A 7,913-nucleotide genomic window follows, 5' to 3' on the forward strand; every position below is an offset into this window, starting at 1 on the left:
TTCGTGCATAATCTGAAAATGATGCTGGGGTACCAAAGTTTAGCACCCGAATCACTCTTCTCTGCTGATTCTTGAATTCCCTCAGCTATGATTTCGTGCACATTGATGCCCCCACCCTTTATTAAGCAATGTACCATAGTGGCTCTAGCGATGTTGATCTCAGAATTGTTTGCAGTTAGAAGGATGGATCGTCTCACGAGCTCAAACCATCCCTTGGCTTCTGGGGTGAGGTCCCCTCTTTTGATGAACCGGGGCCTCCTATCCGAATACCTTTCCCAGTCAGACCCCAAAAGACATATGTCGCCCACAATTTTTTCCACTTCATGATCATTGGGGCCATTATTTATTCTTTCTTTATAGCCGAGCTCAGTAAAACGTGGTGATTTCAGCTGGAGAACCCTTGTTATGGCATCAGGGCTAAAATCCACCTCTGTTCCTCTTACGTAACTCTTGAAGGTGGGGTTCATGGTCTTATCTTCTCTAACCACATTTGCATAGAATTCCTTGATGAGGTTTGCATTAATTCTTGTTTCCAGATTGGTGAGCCTTTGCCAACCTCTTTGCTCAATCTTCTCTCGAATTTGTGGACATTCATCTTCGTTGAACTGGAATGTTAACTCAGGCAATATCTTTTTGTCCTTTATTCTTTCAAACTTGAGCTCATGGAAGGCTGTTTTGAATCTCCTTCCATCGAAGGGATTTCTCTCCATTGGTTCCTTCCTCTTTTGCTTCTTGGAACTTGATGATACCATGAGTGAGAATTGAATTACGAAGATAGTAAAGGCTAGGAGTTTGAAGATAGAGTTCGGTTGGGTTGAGGTAGAATGTGTCTTGGAGGAATGTGTTTTGAGAAAAGGAAAAGAAGTGAGTTGGATGAATATTTGAGAGGGGCTAGAGTGGTGAGGGTTCCTTATATAGGCTGGTGGTGATAGTCGAATGGTGTAGATCAATGGCACGACCTTGATAGTGGACGGTTGGGGTTTGGTACAAGGTGAGCACAAGGATCATCATATTTATGAACTGATTGCTTTGGTTTCTAAGATGACCCTTTTTCATCCTTTCATGACAACATTTTCCAAGGGGGTCTCCTTGAAGACAAGTGTATAACCCCCTTGACTAAAGTGGCAAAACCTCCTTCCATTAGTTGTTCCATCAATCTACTCCAATCCCCCTTTTTCATTTCCTATATATGACAAAAGGAATACAAAAAGTTAATTGAAATTTTGGTGGGAAGATTTAAAATATGAATTAGCTATCGAAAAAAAATATTTTTTTTCCGATATGATCTTCATGAAGACAAAACAACTGACTCCCTTAATGCTCATATATGCACATTGGTGACACCAAACTTAGTTTGTGATCATATGGTGTTCAAGGATTTAAATCAAGATTCTTAGCCCAAAATGACATAATTTGTGTTTATGCCATCTTGATGTGCCTTGAACACCAAACTTGTTGTTCACTATATGTTGTATATAAGAATTTTTTAAATGTTTGTCAAAGTTGTTTTGAAATTCATGATCTTACTTTATTAACTAACACTAAAGAATTTAAAAGAAGGGATAAGAATTATGGGTTGCCTCCCATAAAGCGCTTCTTTAACGCCATTAGCTTGATGGTTGACCCTTGTCAGGGTGGTTGGTGGTGCTTGAAATCCTCCCCTCTTGCAGTGTGTTTGTCTCTAGTGGATTTGTTGAGAAGTTCATCTCCTGGGGAGAAATCTTCTGTAGGGGTCTTCTTGTTTCTCCATCTTCTGGGTACTTTCTTCCTTGTTTCTCTTGATGCTGTCTTGCTTTCTATAGATTCTTTCTCTAAGGGATCCTTGTTGTTGACTTTGCATGACTCTGGTGGTTCTGTTTCCCTTTGGATCACCTTTGAATGTGGTTCTTCCTGGATATGTGGCTTTCCAATCCATGGGATTTCCAGTTGTGTTGCTTGTGCTTCACTGCTTGTTTCTTGTATCAGTGCCTCATCATGTTCTTCTCTTGATTCTTTGTTTTCTTGACTTGCTTCTTGTGAGAGGTTGAAAACATTGAAAGTGAGCTGCTCATCATGTATTCTCAGTACTAGCTCTCCTCGCTCTACATCTATGAGTGCTCTGGCTGTGGCTAGGAATGGTCTTCCCAGAATGATGGGGTAAATAAGATTCTCATCCATTTCCAGAACAACAAGATCTGTAGGAAGATAGTAGCTCCCAACCTTCACCAGCACATTTTCAACCACTCCTATTGCTTGTTTTTGAGTTTTGTCAGCCAATCTGATAATTACATCAGTAGGAGTTAGTTCATTGATTTGGAGCTTCTTCATGAGGGAGAGAGGCATTAAGTTGATGATTGCTCCCAAGTCACAAAGCCCTTTGTCAATCATTGTTTCTCCTTTGGCACAAGGAATGTGAAAACTCCCTAGATCTTCCTTCTTTATGGGTGGCCCTGGTTGAATAAGAGCACTCCAATCCCTGTTCATCTTTATTGTTTGTCCACCCTTCAATGGACTTTTTCTAGCTAGTAGCTCCTTTATATACTTGATGTAGAAAGGCATTTGCTGGATGGCTTTAATGAATGGTATATTTACATCAAGAGATGCAAACATATCAAGGAACCTTGAATACATTCTCCCTGCTACACCACCTTTAAGCCTGTGGGGAAAAGGTACATATGGGTTCAATACCTCCTTCTTCTTCAGCTCTTCCTTGGATGTAGGTTGGGGTGTATAGCTTCCTTCCTCCTGGCTTTCCTTTTGATTATTTTGGATGTGTTATACTCCATTCATACTCCCCTCATCACTTGTGGTTATCATTTTGCATTCTTCCCATCTCACTTTCTTTGTTTTTCCTCCTGGATTCTTCTCTGTATCATTGGGGAAACCATCAGTGGGTTTGGGAATTTGTTGAGATAGATACCCTACTTGGGACTCCAATCTCTTGATGTTTTCTCCTTGGTTCTTGATATTGGCTCGCACTTCTTCCTTAAACACTTTGTTGTCTTGGACTTTTCTGCATAAGTTTTCAAGTAGATCCTCAATCTTTGAGAGCCTATCATCTGTTAATGATGGTGGGTTGAGATTAGGTGGTTGAAAAGGTTGGTTAGATGGATGTTGGTAGGATCTCTGTGAGGTATGTTGATGAGTTGCATTGTTGTTGGAATTGAGGTTGTGGCATCTCTGGTCTTGCCCTTGGTCTTGTTGGTTTCCCCATCCAAAGTTGGGATAATTTCTCCATCCAGAGTTATAAGTTTTGGAGTATGGATCATGGACTTGTCTATGTGAGTTTCCAATATAGTTGGCTTACTCCCAGTCACCTTTTTCTCCTATGTTCGCTCCTTCTTGAGCTGACGATGAAGTGATGGCTGCTGCGACTTGGTTTTCCTCCACCTTCTTGGTAAGATCTGCTAGCTGCTTGGTGATCATCTTATTTTGAGCTAACAATGCATCCATGTGGTTCAGCTCCATTACTCCTCTGGTGTTACTTCTTTCGAAGGCATAGAAGTAGTCATTTTCAGCAACTATTTCAATGACATCTATGGCTTCTTCAATGGTTTTCTTCTTATTTAGGGAGCCTCCTGATAAATGATCCATAGCCTTCTTTGACTCATAGGAAAGACCTTCATAGAAAATGTGAAGTTGAACCCATTCATTGAACATATCTGGTGGGCATCTTCTTGTTAAGTCTTTAAACCTCTCCCATGCTTCATAGAGAGTCTCACCATCTTGTTGTCTAAAAGTTTGCACCTCAGCTCTCAGCCTGTTGATTCTTTGAGGAGGGTAAAATATTGCCAAAAATTTATTCACCACATCTTCCCAATTTGTTAAGATCTCCTTTGGGAAGGATTCAAGCCATTTGGATGCCTTGTCCCTGAGTGAAAAAGGGAACTAGAGCAGCCTATAGACATCCGAATGGACTCCATTAGATTTCACAGTGTCACAAATTCTCAGGAAGGTGGTTAGATGTTGATTGGGGTCTTCTTGAGAACTTCCTCCAAATGAACAATTGTTCTGAACAAGGGTGATGAGCTGGGTTTTAGTTCGAAATTGTTGGCATGTATAGTGGGCTTTTGAATGCTACTTCCATAGTTTCCTGGATTAGGATTGATATAGGAGCCTAGAACTCCCCTTTCTTGCCCAGCACGGTTTGCATGGCCTTCTCTAGCATGGTTGTGAGCTTCTTCTTCATGATTGTTCTCCAAATTCTCTTCCATATTGGGTTCAAAGTACTCTTCCTCTTCCTCAACACCAATAATTCTTTTCCCTCTTGCTTCCCTTCTTAGTCTCCAAAGGGTCCTTTCAGGTTCTGAATCGAAGGATGTTGAAACTCCTTCTCTTCTCCCTGTCATACAACAGACAGATTGCGCAACAGGAGATAAAGTGAAGAAACTATTCTCGTTAGAGTAATTGTTAGTGTGAGTGATGCAAATTATCAAATAGTTAGTGGGTTAGTGAGCAGAATTATAATCAACAAAGAAAGAAAGAACGAAAAACAAAGAGGGTGCAAGGGATGAGGAAGAAATTAAAACGAACTAAAGAAAATAGACTGAATCAAATAAACAAATAACGAAACAGAAAAAAATGCTCAATCTAGTGATCTTCAAACTTAATCATTGTTGATTCAAAATCAATCCCCAGCAACGGCGCCATAAACATGATGCATGAAAACTTGTCTCTCAACAAATTTCCCTTCGGCAAGTATACCGAATTTTCGTCAAGTAAAACTCACAATAGAGTGAGGTCGAATCCCACAAGAATTGATTGGTCAAGCAACTTTAGTTAGAAGAATATGCTAGTTGAGCTAAACAGAATTTAGATTGGGAACTTGCAGAAATTTAAATGACTGGAAAGTAAATAATAGAAATTAAAGTGCATAATCTTAAATGGAGATTTGGGGTAATGAGCATGAAAATAAATGGCAGAAAGTAAATAGAATGGGTAAGATCAGAAATAGGGTAATCATTGGGTTCAGGAGATGTTGCATTCTCCGGATCAAGTTCATTCTCATCTCTTCCTCAATCAATGCATTCATTGATCTCTTTGGCAATCTTAAGTGATTGGATCCCAATTCCTTGGCAATCCAATCTCTCTAAGCTTGAACAATTGCCCAATTCCTTGATTTAATTGCTCATGGGAAGAGTGATAAACCACTATTTTATGGTTTATCTTGTGCTCAATTAAGTGGTTTTTACCTACTCTTTACCCACTTATTCATACTATTTGCATGGTTTTATATTTCCTTCCTGATTATGTGCTTTGATTGAAAACATGCTTCTTTGGACTTATATTTGCTTATTATTAATCCTCTCTTATCATCATTAGATGCCTTGATATGTGTGTTAAGTGATTTTAGAGATTACAGGGCAAGAATGGCTTGGAGGATGGAAAGGAAGCATGCAAAAGTGGAAGGAATGCAAGAAGTTGGAAAAACTGCTAAGCTGTCCAGCCTGACCTCTTCGCACTCAAACGGCTATAACCTTAGCTACAAAGGTCCAAACGACGCGGTTTTAGTTGCGTTGGAAAGCTAATGTCCGGGGCTTCGATTTGATATATAATTTGTCATAGTTGCCTCGATGCCAGGCGATGCGAAAGCGTGGGTCACACGGACGTGTGACCTAGCCAACACCCAATCTGCGCGGTCGCGTGGACGACGCGGCCGCGTCACTTATCCGCGACCTGTACGCACCAGAAAGGGCTGGAAGTGATTTCTGGGCTATTTCTGACCCAGTTTTCGGCCCAGAGAACACAGATTAGAGGCTATAAAGTGGGGGAAATGCATCCATTCATGAGGATGCCTCTCATAATTTACTTTTCATGTTTTAGATGTAGTTTTGGAGAGAGATGTTCTCTCCTCTCTCTCTCTCTTAGGATTTAGGACTTCTCTTTCTAGAGTAACTCTCGATCCAGGTTTAATATTCCTTTTTACTATTTAATTTCTCTTTTATATTTTGATTACTCTGAAGCCTTTATTATGTTTGATTGATGTTGCCCAATTGGCTGTTGATGACATTTTTATTTAATGATAATTGAGGTATTTTCAGTTTATAATTATTCTCTTTGAATTAAATTGCCATTGCTTCCCATCTAAGGATATTTTTATTATTCCAGCAATTTTACTTTTTCCCCTTTTGTTTCTGATTAAGAATTTAGTAACTCAACAGTTATTAGACTCAACATAATTAATAACCGTTATCTTGCTAATTGAGCTGAACCTGAATAATCCCAACCTTTTCTTCGGAAATAATTAGGATTCAAAGGTCAGTTTAATTAGTCCCTTGACTTTCCTTTTCCCTGGCAAAGGTCGACCAAGTGGAGTTTAGATTCAACTTTTATTATAGTTGAGAGAGATAACTAAGTTAGACCTCTAAATTCCCTTATCTTGCCAAAAGTTGTTTTACAATTATTATTTATTTTTAATTGCCATTTAATTCACTCATCATTTAAATTACTTGCTTCTCACCTTCTAAACCCCGATTACAACCTTTATAACCAATAATTAGAACATACTTCCTCGCAGTTCCTTGAGAAGACGACCCGAGGTTTGAATACTCAGTTAACAATTTCTAAAGGGGTTTGTTACTTGTGACACCCAAAACGTTTGTATGAAAGGACTTTTGAAGGTTTAGAAATTATACTTGCAACGAGGATTTATCTACAAATTTCTAGACCACGCAAAAGTTCTCTCATTAAAATGGCGCCGTTGCCGGGGAACTGCTAACGTGTGCCTTATTATTGGTTATTGTAAATATTTTTCTTTTGCTTGTTATTTATTTTCGTTCTTCTTTTTTTATCTTTATTTGCTACTATGAACTCTCACCCCTCTCGCTTTGAGTTTGGTTCTAATATTGTTAAAGGAAATAGAAGTTACAGAAGGAATGTGCATCAAGGTCAAACCAATCAAGGATGGATGGAACCAATCAAGGCCAGACCAATCAAGGATGGATGGGACCAAGAGGATCTAATCAACCCTTTTGGCTGCAACACCCTCCGAGATATCCTGGACAAGGACCATTCTACCGCGCATACCCATCTGAAAGACATGGTGGACAACCTTGTAACTACCAACAAGCCCCACCTTGTGCATACGAACCGTCCTTTCAACATAACCTCGAACCACCACACTCACAAGCTTCTCTTCACCATTCGCCATCATATGATCCTTCCTTACCCCAATACCAATCCAATCATTCCCAATCGTCACCACTTCCCTATGTATCGTGTCTAAGTCCAGCAAACCGCGAAGCAGAGGATCACCTAAAAGACACAATAACTAAATTTCAAACAACCACTCAACAACTGGAGCACACACTAATCCAATGGGCCACTAAACGCTCAAATATACAAGGATCAACCACAGCTCCATGTGGACAACCCGATGAAGAGCGTAGCATGAAAGAAATACTAGAGACTCCAGTGGATAAGGCAGAGAATGAATTCGTACTAGAACAAGTGGAAGAAGCTGTCATTGTTCAAGAAAAAGAGTTGGTTGAAGATCTAGGCGATGCTGAACTTTCTTGGGAATCCAGAATTGAGGAAAACTCCGTCCAGGATGCTACAGTTGATGCTAAGGAAGATACTATACAATCTACAAGGCAAGTCGTTTATGAGGAATCAGACGGAATAATCCAAGAAGCAAATTCCCTTGATGGTGATATTCACAAGTCTAGCTCTCTTGGTGATGAACTTGCGTCCGCAAGTGAATTCTCCTAGATCGAAGAATCTTCTCCAAGTGAATATGAAGATGATGCGGAGGTAGATTTCTCTCAACCTCCAATCTATGACTTGAGTAATGAGGAAGACACGGAAGACTTTGACCAGGACACAGATACAATTGAGGACTCTTGCAAAGAAGTGGAGGAATTCACAGAAGAGCATAAGGGAGTAGAACTTACAGAACCACCAGAAACACCTATCCCAAGGCCACTACCACCTAA

At 39.9% G+C, this 7,913-nt stretch overlaps 1 non-coding gene across 1 annotated transcript; it reads left to right on the plus strand.

Annotated features, from left to right (window-relative positions):
• The first annotated feature begins 3,634 nt into the window (after positions 1–3,634).
• LOC127745996 (small nucleolar RNA R71) lies at positions 3,635–3,741 on the plus strand. Its single transcript, XR_008007617.1, has one exon. It is a non-coding gene; the product is annotated as a small nucleolar RNA R71 (small nucleolar RNA).
• The last annotated feature ends 4,172 nt before the right edge of the window (positions 3,742–7,913 follow it).

The sequence above is a fragment of the Arachis duranensis genome, chromosome 3, assembly GCF_000817695.3.
Source record: "Arachis duranensis cultivar V14167 chromosome 3, aradu.V14167.gnm2.J7QH, whole genome shotgun sequence".
In the NCBI taxonomy this organism is placed as follows: domain Eukaryota; kingdom Viridiplantae; phylum Streptophyta; class Magnoliopsida; order Fabales; family Fabaceae; genus Arachis; species Arachis duranensis.